This window comes from Narcine bancroftii, chromosome 12 (genome assembly GCF_036971445.1).
Source record: "Narcine bancroftii isolate sNarBan1 chromosome 12, sNarBan1.hap1, whole genome shotgun sequence".
Taxonomy (NCBI): Eukaryota; Metazoa; Chordata; class Chondrichthyes; order Torpediniformes; family Narcinidae; genus Narcine; species Narcine bancroftii.
In genome coordinates, this window is record NC_091480.1 from 10,580,901 (window position 1) to 10,597,176 (window position 16,276).

At 39.2% G+C, this 16,276-nt stretch overlaps 1 protein-coding gene across 6 annotated transcripts in view; it reads left to right on the forward strand.

Moving 5' to 3' along the window:
• epn2 (epsin 2) overlaps positions 1-16,276 on the forward strand; it is a 74,053-nt gene that overhangs the window by 6,789 nt on the left and 50,988 nt on the right. The window contains exon 1 of one of the 6 annotated variants that reach the window (XM_069906514.1): positions 6,802-6,936. The exons of the other annotated variants lie outside the window; for them this stretch is intronic. The gene's annotated coding sequence lies outside the window, so the exon portion shown is untranslated. Of the gene's footprint in view, positions 1-6,801; positions 6,937-16,276 lie in introns of those variants that run through there. 6 annotated transcript variants of the gene reach the window in all.

Here is a 16,276-nt window from a genome sequence, read left to right on the forward strand (position 1 = left end):
TTTTAGGGTAGTTTTAGGGAAGAGCAAGGAGGGGCCTAAAGTTGAGGTTCTGGATTGGAGAAGAGCAAATTTCGAAGGAATAAGGAGGGATTTGGGGAGTATTGAGTGGGACAGGATATTTTCAGGTAAGGATGTAAATGAAAAATGGAGGATATTCAAAAAGGAAATTTTGAGAGTACAGAGTAGATATGTCCCATTGAGGATCAAAGGAAAGGCTGGAAGTCATAGGGAGGCTTGGTTTTCAAGGAATATTGGAAATTTGGTTAGGAGAAAAAGGGAGGTGTACAAGAGGTATAAAGAGCAGGGAGCTGAGAATTTGAAGGAGGACTACAAGGAGTGTAGAAGGAATCTTAAGAAAGAAATTAGAAAGGCCAAAAAAAGGCACGAAGAGGCTTTGGCAGACAGAGTAAAAATAAATCCAAAGGGTTTCTATAGGTACATTAAAAGTAAAAGATTAGTGAGGGATAAAATTGGACCCCTTGTAGATAGAGAGGGTAGGCTGAGTGAGAAGTCAGAGGAAATGGGGGAAATTTTGAATGATTTCTTTGCCTCGGTATTCACTAGGGAAAAAAAATATTGAACCAGTTGAAGTAAAGAAAAATAGTGGGGAGGTCATGAAGCATATAAGGATAACCGAGCAGGTAGTGATGGCTGTGTTGAAAAAGATAAAGGTGGATAAATCTCTGGGACCGGACAAAATATTCCCAAGGACACTCAGGGAGGCTTGTGGACAGATAGTGGGGCCATTAACAGAGATATTTAGGATGTCACTGGCCACGGGGGGTAGTGCCAAAGGATTGGAGGGTTGCGCATGTGGTTCCGCTGTTTAAGAAAGGGTCCAAATGTAAACCTGGGAATTATAGGCCCGTGAGTCTGACGTCTGTGGTGGGCAAGTTGATGGAAAGTGTTCTGAGGGATGGTATTTACAAATATTTGGAGGTACAGGGATTGATAGGGAGTAATCAGCATGGTTTTGTCAGGGATAGATCATGCTTGACAAACCTGATTGAGTTTTTCGAGGGGGTGACAAAAAAGGTTGATGAAGGGAAAGCTGTGGATGTTGTCTATTTAAACTTTTGTAAAGCTTTTGACAAAGTTCCCCACAGGAGGTTAGGAAAAAAGATGGAGGCATTAGGTATAAATAAGGAGGTAGTGAAATGGATTCAGCACTGGTTGGATGGGAAGTGTCAGAGAGTAGTGGTAGAAAATTGTTTGTTCAATTGGAGGCCGGTGACTAGTGGAGTTCCTCAGGGATCGGTCCTGGGTCCACTATTGTTTGTTATATATATATTAACGATCTGGAAACGTACACAAACGAGCCTGCAGCTGACGTGGACTTTTACCCCCTCCATAAATCTTCGTCCGCGAAGCCAAGCCAAAGAAGAACGATCTGGAAGTAGGGGTGGAGAATTGGATAAGCAAGTTTGCGGATGATACAAAGATTGGTGGTGTTGTGGACAGTGAGGAAGATTATCGTAGATTAAAAGGTGATTTAGGAAGGCTGGAGGTGTGGGCTGAGAAATGGCTGATGGAATTTAATACAGATAAATGTGAGGTGTTACATTTTGGAAAGGCAAATCTAAATAGGTCATATGCATTAAATGGTAGGCTATTGAGATGTGCAGAGCAACAAAGGGATTTAGGAATGATGGTAAATAGTACCCTCAAGGCTGATACTCAGGTAGATGGTGTGGTGAAGGGCATTTGGAATGTTGGCCTTCATAAATCGGAGAATTGAATTCAAGAGTAGGGAGGTTATGATGAAATTGTACAAGGCATTGGTGAGGCCAAATTTGGAGTACTGTGTACAGTTTTGGTCACCAAATTATAGTAAAGATGTAAACAAAATAGAGAGAGTGCAGAGAAGGTTCACGAGAATGTTGACAGGATTTCAAGGTTTGAGTTGCAGGGAAAGGTTGTGCAGACTGGGGCTTTTTTCTCTGGAGCGTAGAAGATGAGGAGGGACTTGATCGAGGTGTTTAAGATTTTAAAAGGGACAGAGAGTAAATGTGGATAGGCTTTTTCAATTAAGAGTGGAGAAGAATCCTGGCAGAGGTATTTGCTAGGGCTACTCAGGATCCTTTAAACTAGAATGGTTGGGGGGAGGGAACAAAATAGTACAGAGCAGTAAGGAGAAGGTTAGAATGCAAACAAAGAAAGTTTGTAGTAAGTATTTGAATATGGATAGGCAGGTGATAGAGAAGGGAAATGCTCTGGAAGAAGATGAAGGGCAATTGGCAGGAAAAGTAAATAATGTTGTTATTAAAGATGAGGGAAAACAGGGATTAAAAATTGGGAAATCTCTGAAATTCATATATTTTAATGCCAGGAGTATTGTAAAAAAGGTGGATGAGCTGAAGGTGTGGATTGATACTTAGAAGTATGATGTGGTAGCGATTAATGAGACATGGTTGCAGGAGGGATGTGATTGGCAACTAAATATCCCTGGGTTTCGTTGTTTTAGGTGTGATAGAGTTGGAGGGGCAAGAGGAGGTGGGGTTGAATTGCTTGTCAGGGAAAATATTACAGCGGTGCCTAGGAAGGATAGATTAGAGGGCACATCCACGGAGGCTATTTGGGTGGAACTGAGGAGTAGGAAAGGAGAGGTTACACTTGTAGGGGTGTATTATAGACCACCCGGAGGGGACCGAGACCTAGAGGAGCAAATCTGTAGGGAGATAGTAGATATTTGTGATAAGCACAGGGTTGTAATTATGGGAGATTTTAATTTTCCACATATAGATTGGGAAACACATTCTGTGAAAGGACTGGATGGGTTAGAGTTTGTGAAATGTGTGCAAGATAGCTTTTTACAACAATATGTAGAGGTGCCGACCAGAGAAGGAGCAGTGTTAGATCTACTGTTGGCAAATGGGATGGGTCAAGTGACGGAGGTTAGTGTTGGCGAGCACTTCGGGTCCAGTGATCATAATGCCATCAGCTTCAATGTCATTATGGAAAGAGAGAAGTCAGGGCCAAGGGTTGAGGTTTTTGATTGGGGAAAAGCTAGATTTGAGGAGATGCGAAAGGACTTGCAGGGTGTGCATTGGGACAATTTGTTTTATGGGCAGGATGTAGTAGAGAGATGGAAGTCTTTTAAAGATCAGATTTTGAGAGTGCAAAAGCTTTATGTTCCTGTTAGGTTAAAAGGAGGGGCAAAAGGTTTGAGAGAGCCGTTGTTTTCAAGGAATATTGGAAACTTGGTTCGAAGAAAAAGGGAGGCGTACATTAGATATAAGAAGCATGGAGTTAAGGAGATGTTTGAAAGATGCATTGAATGTAAGAGGAATCTTAAGAGAGGAATTAGGAAAGCTAAAAGAAGGCACGAGGAAACTATGGCAAGCAGGGTGAAAACTAATCCAAAAGAGTTCTACAAATATGTTAATGGTAAAAGGAAAGCTAGAGACAAAATTGGTCCCTTAGAAAATCAGAGCGGAAAACTGTGTGTGGAGCCTAGAGAAATGGGGGAGATATTGAACAGTTTATTTTCTTCGGTATTCACTAAGGAGAAGGATATTGGGAGATGTGAGATAAAAAAAGGAAATTGGGTAAATATGGGGAAATATAGAGATTACAAAAGGTGTAGTTTTAGTGCTTTTGAAGAATATAAAGGTGGATAAGTCTCCGGGACCAGACGGGATCTTCCCCAGGACATTGAGAGAAGTGAAGGAGGAAATAGCAGAGGCTCTGGCGGTAATTTTCCAGATGTCATTAGATATGGGGATAGTGCCGGAGGATTGGCGCATTGCGCATGTGGTTCCGTTATTTAAAAAGGGTTCAAGGAGGAAGCCTGGCAACTATCGGCCTGTAAGTTTGACGTCTGTGGTATGTAAATTAATGGAGAAAATTCTTAGAGATAGTACTTATAAACATCTGGATAGACAGGGTCTGATCAGGAGCACTCAACATGGATTTGTGGGAGGAAGGTCATGTTTGACCAATCTGATTGAATTTTTTGAAGAGGTGACTAGGAATGTGGATGAGGGTAGCGCAGTGGATGTTGTCTATATGGACTTCAGTAAGGCCTTCGATAAGGTACCACATGGAAGGTTAGTTAGGAAGGTGCAGTCTTTAGGTATAAATTTTGAGATAGTCAAGTGGATTGAACATTGGCTGAAAGGGAGAGGCCAGAGAGTGGTAGTGGATAATTGTCTGTCAGGTTGGAGGCCGGTGACCAGTGGTGTGCCTCAAGGATCTGTATTGGGCCCATTGTTGTTTGTTATATACATTAATGATCTAGATGATGGGGTGGTGCATTGGATTAGTAAATATGCAGACGATACTAAGATAGGTGGAATAGTGGATAATGAAGAAGGTTTTCAAGGATTGCAGAGGGATTTGGGCTGCTTAGAAAAGTGGGCTGAAAAATGGCAGATGGAATTTAATGCTGATAAGTGTGGTAAGAAGAATCAGAATAGGACATACGTGGTAAATGGGAGAGCATTGATGAATACAGAAGAGCAGAAAGATTTAGGAGTAACGGTACATCGTTCCCTGAAGGTAGAAACTCACGTGAATAGGGTGGTGAAGAAGGCTTTTAGTATGCTGGCCTTTATCAATCATTGCATGGAATATAGGAGTTGGGAGGTGATGTTGAGATTGTATAAGACGTTGGTGCGGCCTAATTTGGAGTTCTGTGTGCAGTTCTGGTCGCCTAATTATAGGAAGGATATAAACAGAGTGGAGAGAGTGCAGAGAAGGTTTACCAGAATGTTACCTGGGTTTAAGTATCTAGAGCATAGGGAGAGATTGGACAGATTAGGTCTTTATTCTTTGGAGCGTAGAAGGTTGAGAGGGGATTTGATAGAAGTATTTAAGATTATGAAAGGGATAGACAGAGTGGATATGGATAGACTATTTCCGTTAAGAGGAGGAAAGATTAAAACAAGAGGACGTGAGTTAAGAATTAAGGGGCAGAGGTTTAGAGGTAACATGAGGGGGAACTTCTTTACTCAGAGAGTGGTAGCCGTATGGAATGAGCTTCCGGGAGAAATAGTGGAGGCAGAGTCAATTGTATTATTTAAGAAAAGGTTGGACAGGTATATGGATGAGAAGAAGATGGAGGGTTATGGGCATTGTGCAGGGAGGTGGGACTAGAGAGGGGTGTTTGATTCGGTGCGGACTAGAAGGGCCTAATGGCCTGTTTCCGTGCTGTAATTGTTATGTTATGTTAAGATTCAAACTAGAGGGCATGGTTTAAGATTGAAAGGGGAAAATTATAAAGGGAACATGAGGGGAAATTTCTTTACACAAAGGGTGGTAGGGATGTGGAATGAGCTTCCGGCAGACGTGGTTGAGGCGGGATCATTGGTTACATTTAAGGAAAGACTGAATCGTTACATGGAGAGGAGAGGACTGGAGGGGTATGGACCGGGTGCTGGTCAGTGGGACCAGGAGGGTGGGGATTTGTTACGGCATGGACTAGTAGGGCCGAACTGGCCTGTTCTGTGCTGTAAGTCGTTATATGGTTATGGATGCAGTTCACTTGCCAAATTTCTTCAGACTTATGATTAATATTACAGGTATTTAACAATATTGTTTGGGTGGATCCAATGAAAGATTGGATGGTTTACAGTTTGGTTAGAAGGATTGAGGAAATGGAGCTGAGTGGGTTTTCTCATCAGGATAAGCTTGAGTGCAAGGCATGAGATGGGATTGCATCATAAATCGTTGGTACTAATAATGCAGTTTTCCAAATTGTTTTTTTAAACAGTCGTGGCTATCAGGAGAAAGTATAATGGAAACCAAGCAAGTATTATTTAACAAAAAAGGCTAAGACTCTTGAATCTTAAATGGAATATTGATTGATAGCCTAATAATATGTAAAAATATAGACTTTGTTATTACAGATTTAGAATGTGCTTCCATTCGTATTGAAGACCTAAATTATAATATTGACACCAGGGACTGACTCTGTCCTTGGCTCATCATATTTTTTGCTGATGTTTTCATCCTCCTTCTTTGATGTGTCTTGGCCTGGAATATTCCAGTACCTTCCTGGCTTGGCCTTTCCTTTTCTCTCTCTAAATGTGAGGTCATTCTATGTGGCCAATTTGCTGCAACTCCTGTTTGAGAAAGCTCTTCCTGTTCTGTCATTTCTTTCAGATTTATAACTAAAAGATATGATTATGACTTCACTAATAGGTGCCATGATTTCAACTCCGATGTTTACGCTTTCAAATTCCTTTTCTGATCAGCTCTGCTTCTCGATTTCTACCTTTTGAAATATTCTGAAAAATTTCCCTCCTTGACCAAACTTTTGGTCATCTGCTCCAATATTTCATTGATTTGTATTGTTGATGTTTCTTTGAAGTGCCTTGGAATATTTTACTGCCTTAAAGGAACTATGTAAAAAGTTGGTGACAGGGAAATAAGAAGAAATTACTTTACCCAGACGTTGATTTGAATATAGAACTTTGTTTAAAAATGAGTATTTGATATAAATAGGTTAGTTAAAGGATTTAAGGGAGAAAGGAATAGGATTGTATTGGAAGATAGCGAACAATGAGATAAGGCTCATGGGGCAGCACGTTTAGCAGGGATTTTCCCCGTGGGCTCCGGTTTCCTCCCATCCTTCAGAAACATACCAGGTCATTTGGGTGTAATAGGGCAGCACGAATTATGGGCCAAAAGGGCCTGTTACGATGCTGTATGAGTACATTTAAAATAAAATTGTCTCAGATTGGTTGAATGCTGTGGCGTATACTGAGGAAAAGTGATTGTTATCTAAGCAAATATGGCATTAACTTTTGTCAAGTGTAAGCTTCCGTTTAGGCAAGCACACGAGATTATGGGGTGACTTGCTGCTGAGGTGAATAATGAGGGCAGGTCTCATCAGATACACACAGCAAATGAGTGTATGATCTGGTTTCATTAATATTGACTATGAGAAGAATTGGACAGCATTTAAGGAAATGGCTTTAAAGAAACAATTTGGTTAGTTCTTGGTTTTTAATAATTTTGTACACTATTATGTCATCTTTCCAAGTCTGCATTGTTTATTTAAACTCTTGTTGTAACTTTATTAGTTCCATTGAAGCAATCTTCAGATAATTATAAAAGACAATAGGTTGTCCAGGAATGCTTTCATTCATTTTGTAAGAATGGAAAAATTGTGGCTGAGAGAATATTCATTAATTTCTTTTCTAGTTTTCCATGCCTGCTAAGTATCATGTCTAAGTTAAATGGATAAGATGGTTAAAAATTGCTCATTTATGGTTAACCAATGTTGCAAAACCATTTTTAATGATTGTCATATTATCTGAAATGCAACCATTTGGGAAATCTCAATTTTAAAACAATTATGTTACAAAAATTTGAGTTTTAAATTGAATATAAATATTTATTATAAATATTTATTATAAAATCTTATTTTTGAGATGCTCAATCCCTTGTTAATTATTTATTATGTTATTTAATGGTAATGTGTTAATAGATAATAAACTCCACTTTCAACCCAGAAAGCATATTTGGGTGTGGAGAGAGAATTATTTGAAAAGGCACTGCTGTGTGTGCGTGTGTGTATGAGATTTTTGCAGGGTTTGTCTTACCACATTGACATTCACAGTCGAACAATTTGCAGGTGTTTCCTGGAAATTCTTATGAGTATAACATCATTTGTTCTGTTTATTGCACAAGAATGATACATACCTGTATATGATATCCATCATGTTGGCCAAAAAACATTTGAAATCTTAACTCCTTGAAACTTTGAAAAAATATTTATTAACAAATCTAATAGAGTATTTTTAAGTTTTGTATTTGTTTGATATTATTTGGTTAATTTTAAGAAGCTATTGCTGTCTTAGATGAACAAAGAAAAGTTGGAAGGAGACAGCAGTTCAGGCAGTAACCATGAAGAGAAATGGTCAGTCTATGTTTCAGGTCGGGATCCTTTGTTGAGTCTCAACATTATTTTATTTTATACTCGTGAAATCGTTGAATTTTTTAGGACCATTTTTGGGGGCAAAAGTTTGGGGGGGGGGTCAACTTTTACATGGGTCACACTTTTGAGGTCATGAGTACCTGTTTTGTTCGTGTTGGGAGCTCAGATGGCCAGTGCGGGTGGTAAGTTCATGGTTGGGGCATCAGTAGCTCAGGTGGGTGGGCGACCAGGACAAGGATCCGCAGTTGGGAGTTTGGATGAGTGGGTGTTGGGGGTGAGGATTTGCGGTTGGGACTTCAGATGGGCAGGCAGCGGGGGTGAGGATCCGCGGTCAGAGCATTGGGTGCTCGGATGGGTGGGTGGTCAAGTCCAAAAATGAAGGGGGTCGACTTTTAGACAGGTCATAGAAAAAACATCTGATTTTTTTTAGGCTAATAAAAGGGGGGGAGTGTGTGTCAGCTATTACATGGTATCAGCAATTACATGAGTATATACGAGGGTACTTCTCTACAGTACAGCTACTGCTGTCAATGGGCATCATCAGGTGTCAGTGATATTTTAAATTATATAAAGGTGATTCTACATGATATCCCTTTTGAAGAGTGCAGTAAAATCTTTCAATAATATCTGCATTTTGCTGTTTTTGTGAAGATTTCAAGGTGATTAGCTTCAGTGATCTTGTTTATGTTGATGGCCTTAGTATGTCCTGCTGTACACTTAATTTGAACATTTTTGTGGGTTCACTTTATGAACAGTTGACTAACTTCCAGATCTTATTACACTTGGCTTGATATTATCAGTTTAGTTTTGTTTCATGATGCTGAGAATTGTGGAGCTAAAGGCAAGTTCCAAAACTTTTTTGTAACTAGGGAAAATTGCCCCAATTATTAGGTTTATTTGGTTTTGGAACCTGTTGAAGGCAAATTTTATCTGAGTGACATGGTTAATACTGCAATAAGATATATTTTCCTGCTATATTAAATTTTTCTCTCCTATTGTTATACATGAAAAAAACAGCAGAATGCCACAAGGTCCATCCATTTGCACAGTTCAGACACAGACACGTTTTCCCTTTTCCAGCCTTTTCTATTGTATACAATTACAAGACATTTTTGATCTTTTTATTTCTTTGTTTAGTTACGTATTATTATTTTTGTTGATTTGTTAGTTTTGTGAACTTGTCCTTGGCTCCACATATTCCAAGTATCATGTACATAACCAAGAAGCTGGAGAGAAATGCTTAAAAAAAATGTTTGAGCATATTTTAGTGATTGAGTTTGGAATGATGTGTGAGAGTATGGCAAGTTTATTTCTGCAATGTAAATAAATATTTTTGATGTTGTATGCCACATCTGTATACATTTTTTCAGTAAATTCTGTTCTGGAAAGCTGTGAATAAATATAACATTTATTAATAAAAACATTTGAAATAGAAGTAACTGTTCAAACTCTCATCTGCTCAATACTCAACAGCATCTTGGTTAATTTCTAATATCAGTGACACTTTCCTGCATTAACTACATGTACAATAAAACCCCTAGTATTGGCACATATGGGTATTGGTAGATGCGATTTAAGTGAATTTTCCAGTTGCTTGAGATTGTGCATTGTATGATTGGTGAATTAACTGCTGGGGGGTGGCAGTTTTAAACTTTTTTTTAAACCTACTTAATTTCTTTTTTTTTTCTGGTGCTTGAATTCTGGATACGGATTTTACTGTAGTTTGATTCATGTTAAAAAATGTTCATAATCATACATGTATTGTAGAAATAATATTTGACCTGTTATCGCTATAATGGTTCTGAGGATATAGCATCTCTTCAATAAATAAGAACACCAGACATTACAGAAATGATTGAAGTTAGTGTCATTACCTCTGGAAGCAGGTGTCCACATTTGACTTTTGATTTTAATTTTTTCTCTTATTTCTCCTTGAGTGTGAATGTTGGGAAAGTCATATTTTACAACCATAGCTTTCTCATCTTCTGTCCATAGTTTTATTTTCCCCATCTAATTTCTCCTTTTTACTGTGCTCTATTATTTGTTCTCATTCTCAATTTTTGTAACAATTCAATTCTGTTATCATCCTTCATCCCTTGGCTTCTCTTGTCTCTTTATCCAAATAATCATTAATTTATCCCTCATTTTGATTCCTGATAGGTCCAGTGTCAGCTGATGTCCTGCAATTCCTTGTCTTTTACTTAATTTCTGAAAAGATACCTCATTTGTCAAAATTTAATTTTTTTTAAGGAAACTTCTGGAAATACAAAACTTGAGTTTGGACAAGACGGTATTTCCTATAAACATGCAGTTACTGGGGCTCAGTGGGGATAAAATTGATGTTTTCTCTCTTCAAGACTCTAGCCTCTTTTCCACTGGCGCCCTGACCCAGGAATTGACTGGAAATTTACTGGGACAAGGTCCAGTGGAAAAGGAACATTGTCCGAATGCTGACGTTAAATGACGTCATTTCACACTGGGGATTAACCACCTCTACCCTTACTCATATCCCTGCCGTTTGCTGACACCGACCGGTGTGCTGATAAAACCAATGGGAAAGGAACAGCAGAAAGTCACCCATTTCCAGTTGAAGGTAGAACACCCTGATCCCGGGGATGAGTGTATTCAATAGAAAACCAATTAGTGTTCCAGTCAAGGATGGCCCAGTGGAAACGGCGCAAAGGGCTTCCTATCCTGCGACACTGTACAGCCAATTAAATGGGATGTTAGTGGAAAAAGGGCTTCTGACTGGTAGACCCTTGGTGCAGTGGTGAGACTGATCAGAAATAGGATGGAACACTTTCAGCCGGGACACTTGTAGACCATTTTAATGACTAAATGTTTTTGATATCCAGAAATATTTGAAAACTTAACAAAATAATTACATATTTAAATGTTTAATATTAGTTAAAATAAAAACATTTGAAAGTAACTCAAAACATTTAAATAAATTTGATTCAAGGTCTGGGGGGTGATCTGGAATCGATACCCCTATACAGGATAATGTTGAAATTAGAATTAGTTGATGGACCTGTTATGGTAGGGATCTGATCACGTTTACCAGTCGAAGCAGTTTTGTTGTTTTTAGGAAATGACCTTGCAGACAGTAAAATCCCTGCTGTGTGGTTGACAGCTAAGCCAGTCATTGAGGAGACAAAGGCAGATTCTGATATATATCCAGACTGTGCAGTGACTCGAGCTATGGCTAAAGTGCTTGCCAGTGCAGATGGTGCCGTGCAAACTGATTTCACAGGGTCTGGAAACTGTGATAGTACAAACAACACTCTGGTTGTAAAGACCTGCCAAAGACTTGCCTCCTTCTTTATTGGACCAGAGTTCTGTTGTTAAACCAGCGTGTTAATATTTGTTGTTATCCAGAAAAGTGCTGATAGTGGGGTCGAACAGAGATCACGATCTTACTGAATTGAGAGATAACACTCTCTCTGATGATGAAATTAAGAAAGTGCCAGTTGGCTATTATTTCAAGGAAGGTGTGCTGATGAGCAAGTGGAGACCACCTGATATCCCTGCTCAATGTTCACCAGGTTATAGTTCCTAAAGCCTATAGGGATGAAATTTTAACCTTGGCCCATAGCAAGCCCTTGGGTGGTTATCTTGGTGTAAGGAAAACTATGTATAAGATTATGAAACAATTCTATTGGCCTAGTTTAAGAAAAGGTGTTGTGACTTTTTGCTGAATGTGTCACGTGTGGGTAAACCTAATCAGGGTCCCCCAGTGGCTCCATTATAACCCATTCCGGTTTTTGACGAACCCTTTTCTAAAGTTATTGTGGATTGTGTTGACCCATTGCTCAAGATGAAAGCTGGGAATCTGTATTTGTTTACTGTCCAATGTACAGCCTCCAGGTTTCCAGAAAAGTACCACTTAGAAATATTAAAGCTAAAAATGTGTCAACAGCTCTTAGAAAATGTTTCACATTAAAATCAGAAATATTTAATGAGATCAGGGAAGTAATTTCATGTTGGGGCTGTTTCACAGATAGTTTATGAATTGGGATCTAACTGGAATCTCAAGGGCCCTTGGAGAGGTTCCATTCGACCCTCAAGACCATGTTGAGGATCTATTGTTTTGAGAATGAGAAGGACTGGGATGAAGATGCTTTTGTTGCAGTGAGAGATGGCAAGTGTGAAAGAAAATCAGCTCAACGCCAGCATCAGATCCCCGGCATCTGCAGAGGCTGGTGTTAGAATCTGGCAAATATGAAGCAGATAATTGCATTGTGGGATTGAAATGACTCAAGTTTTTTTGCGTGAGTGCAGGAACGTGACGGAAGAAAAGATTAAAATAAAGGTATAAACTTTGGCATGGGAAAATCGCAGTGGGGGAGAGGGAGAGAGAGGAAATAAATAGCAATAGCGGATAATTTAAGTTGGTAGCGCTATAGCACACAATTTATAAAGACTGATGGAAAAGCAATGACGGACCTGCCCTCCTAGAATTCCATGTGGCAGAGAAAGCTGCATGCATGGAGCATTCATAAAGTGCTACCAACTTGTCCCATCTTGTTTAAAAATTGTCCGCTATTGCTATTTATTGCTAGCAATTTCCCATGGTCCCTTATTAAGGTTTATATAGGTCATAAGTGGTATGGGCTGAAGGGCCCATACTATGCTGTACCTAAAGCTTAATTATGTTATAATTGATTAATTTTGTTCAAATATAAGATCAGGATGCATCGATCAGGATTTAGGGCAGGTCCACCATTGCTCAATGCATCTTGATGTCACCGGTAGAAGGAAGAACAGTCCTAATCCTGGGGATGGCATCCTGCAAGTGTGAAAGCGTTCAGTGTCCCAGTTAGGAGTGGTCAAGTGTGAAAAGACAAACCTCTATTCTTATCCCAGGACCCTGAACGGCCAATTTAGTGGGATGGAAGTGTGAAAGGGATTAAAGTTTAAAGATCATTTGCAGAAAGTCTATAAATTAGTTTAAGAGAATTTGAAAATGTCTCAAGGCAAAATGTAGGTCTGGTATGATAAAAAGGCTAGGGTGATAACTTTGAAACTGGGACATAAAGTGTTAATCCTTTTCCCCTCAAATTCACTCCCCCTTCGGGCAAAATTTTCATGCCCATATGAGAGAATCAAAGGTGAAAGAAGTCAGCCAGCATAATTAAAACCCTTGATTGGAGACGTAAAACATTGGGTTGCTATGTCAACATGTTAAAATGTTATTTTGATAACCTGAATTTTATCAAGGAACAGGCTTCACCAGCGGCATTGGTCGTGGATGAAACTTAAGAGTCTAAGGAATATGAGATGGTACAAGCTGACTCTTATGAGGGTGTTACTTCAAACAAAACATTGTCCATTTCATCTGTCTAATTCAAGGGTTTTGCAGAATTTGGATGCTAAGTTGGTTCATCTTCAGACCCAGGAAAAGGAATAAATGAAACGCCTACTTTTAAAATTTATGAACCTGAACCTGCTTTCAGATGTGCCTAAGAGAATTTCAATAACTTGTCATGATGTTGATGTTGGATATGCAAAACCTATCAAACAACATCCATATCAAATTAATGTTGAAATGTGTAAACTGGTAGATCAAGAGCTTGAATATATGTTAAAGAATGATGTTATTAGACGTTTTATCTCAGATTGGAGTTTTCCTTGTGTCCTGGTGTCTAAATCAGACAGGACAGCAAGATTTTGCCCTGATTAAGACAAGTTAATGTGGTAACAAAGACAGATGCTCTTCCTATCCCTAGGGTGGATTATTTTGTAGACAGTGTTGGAAAGGCTAAGTTTCTTACAAAGATGGGCTTATTTAAAGGTTACTGGTGGGTTCCTTTAACAGACAGAAGTAGGAAAATTTCTGCATTTGTAACCTCGTCAGAGTTATATGAATACAATTTTTTACCATTTGGAATGAAAAACGTTCCAGGGACATTCCAAAGAAAGATTAATTCTGTGATTCAAAGGTTAGAGCATACAAATGCTTATATTGATGACTTGGTTACGGGGAATGACACCTGGGAAGTAGAGAAATTGACTGGTTAAGAAGCTACAAACTCTAGGTCCCTGTACCCCCACTTTGCAATTGAATCCTTCACTTTCTCATCAGAAGACCACAGTCAGTATGAGTTGGAAACACTATCTCCTGCTTACTAATTATCACCACAGGCGCACCCCAAGGATGCATGGTTATTAGCCCACTGCTCTACACCTATGACTGTGTGGCCAGGCACAATTCCCAATGCCATCTGCAATTTGCCAATGACACCACAGTTGTCAGCAAAGTCACAGACGCCAATGAAGAAGCGTACAAGAAGGAGACAGATCAGCTTGTTGAAAAGTGTAACAAGCACAACAACAACAACCTTATGCATAACATCAGCAAAACCAAAGAAATGATTGTGGACTTAAGGAAGAAGACAGGGGAACATGACCCAGTCCTCATTGAGGGCTCAGTTGTGGAGAGGGTCAAGAACTTCAAATTCCTCTGTGTCAACATCTCCGAGGATCTGACCTGGAGCCTTGACATTGATTCAATCACAAAGAAGGCTCACCAGCAGCTATACTTTTTCGGTAGGCCACCGAAGACTCTCGTAAACCTCTACAGGCGCCAATTCTCAGGACAAGAATAAACTTCAGAGGGTTGTTAATTTGGCCTGTGACATCATAGGCACTGGACGCCACTCAACTCTACATGAGGTGGTGTCTTAAAAAATAAATTCTGATTCTGTTTGACAAACTCTCAAAAGCCAACCTTACTGTTAATTTAGCTAAAAGCGAATCTGGCCATGCCGCTTAGTTATGTTGTTGCTCAAGGTAAGTTGGAGCCTGTTCAGGCAAAAGTTCAGATGATTTCTGAGTTTCCTGTTCCATAGGTAAGAAAGTTGTTGTAAGGGTTTTGGGAATTGTAGGGTATTATAGAAAGTTCTGTTTTTTTTTAAATAAAAAAATTGCTGATATCATCCTTCCTTTGACTAACCTTCTGAAGAAGAGTGAAAAATTTCTTTGAACAGAACTTTGTCAGGAAGCATTTGATAAACTGAAAGCTATTTTATGTCACCAGCCTGTGCTTAAGTCGCCTGACTTTGATAAACCCATTTTCTTTAGCAGTGGGTGGAAGTGATGAAGCTGTGGAAGCAGTGTATTTAGAAAAGAATGGTTCTCATGATATCGACCATCCAGTGGCTTACTTACCATATATTTTGGCATACAAGTTGACCAGCAGACAGGTTGACTCCCTTAGTCTCTTTTTAATGGTTTTATGGTTTTAACCCTAAGTGGACCCTCATTTTTTTAGGCTGACAGGACCTCCCAGGAATAACCGAAAATTTTTTAAAATGCCCCAATCACAAGTAACAAAACTGTAAATTAATTAAGTTTAAAAAAAAAATAACCTCAGCCTATGAGACAGGAACAACAATGGCCCACGGAGCTGGAGTAGTGACACCATTCTCCCGATGGCGATGCCAGAGTCCCAGGTAGGAGTGGTTACGGCGGCGCCCAGCTGTGGAGAGGTGTGGGGGAGTGCCGGTGGTGGGGAAGTGCTTCCAACATTGACATGTACCGATTCGACATCAATCTGGTTTTTCAGTGAATTTAAGGTCTCAAAAGAATATCTTGCGTATGTCAACCCCCATTTTTGAGTAATTTTTTTTAGGGTTTTACGACTTGACATATACTGATATATACAGTATCCAAGAAATTCAGTGAACATCAAATAATTATTCTACCATAAAGAAAGAATTATTGTCCCTTGTACTGGCTTTGCAGCATTTCAATGTTTACATTTGCACAGCTGAGGGACCACTTGTGTATACTGACCATATAAGAGCCAAACTTGGTTTAATTTGTTTACTTATCTTGTTAGGTCGGGGTCCTGTTTGTTCTCGGAGGTATCAGAAGTGTCCCGAGTGCTTTTTGGCTGGACACGGCCTTGTTTGTAGTTGTGAGCATTCGTGGTTCCTGGAGCATGCATAGTGCATTCAGGTGTTAGAGTGCTGGTTGGAGCATGTGCGGTAATGTAAGACACACTAGGGGAGCTTCAGATAGAATATTAAAAATGGAAGGAAAAGGGTGAGTGAAACATTCATAACTTTAGTTGACCGTTAGCAGCACTAAAGTTGCTCTATATTTACGGAGCATCAGTGCAGATGTTATTTATGAATATTTCATGTCAATGTTAAAGAAGATAATTTCAAGTTTGCATGTTAACTAAAAGATTAAAATACATCTGGACGTATTGAAACTAATTGAAAGCACACCTCTCTAATAAGTGTTTCACTTAGCTTTCAAGCGACTATTTAATGGATCAAAGTCACTATAGACTTTAGTTTTCTTAATTAAAGTGAAAAGCAAAAATAGACGATTGTTAAACCAAAATTTAATTCTGCAGGAATATGATATAATGATAACTCA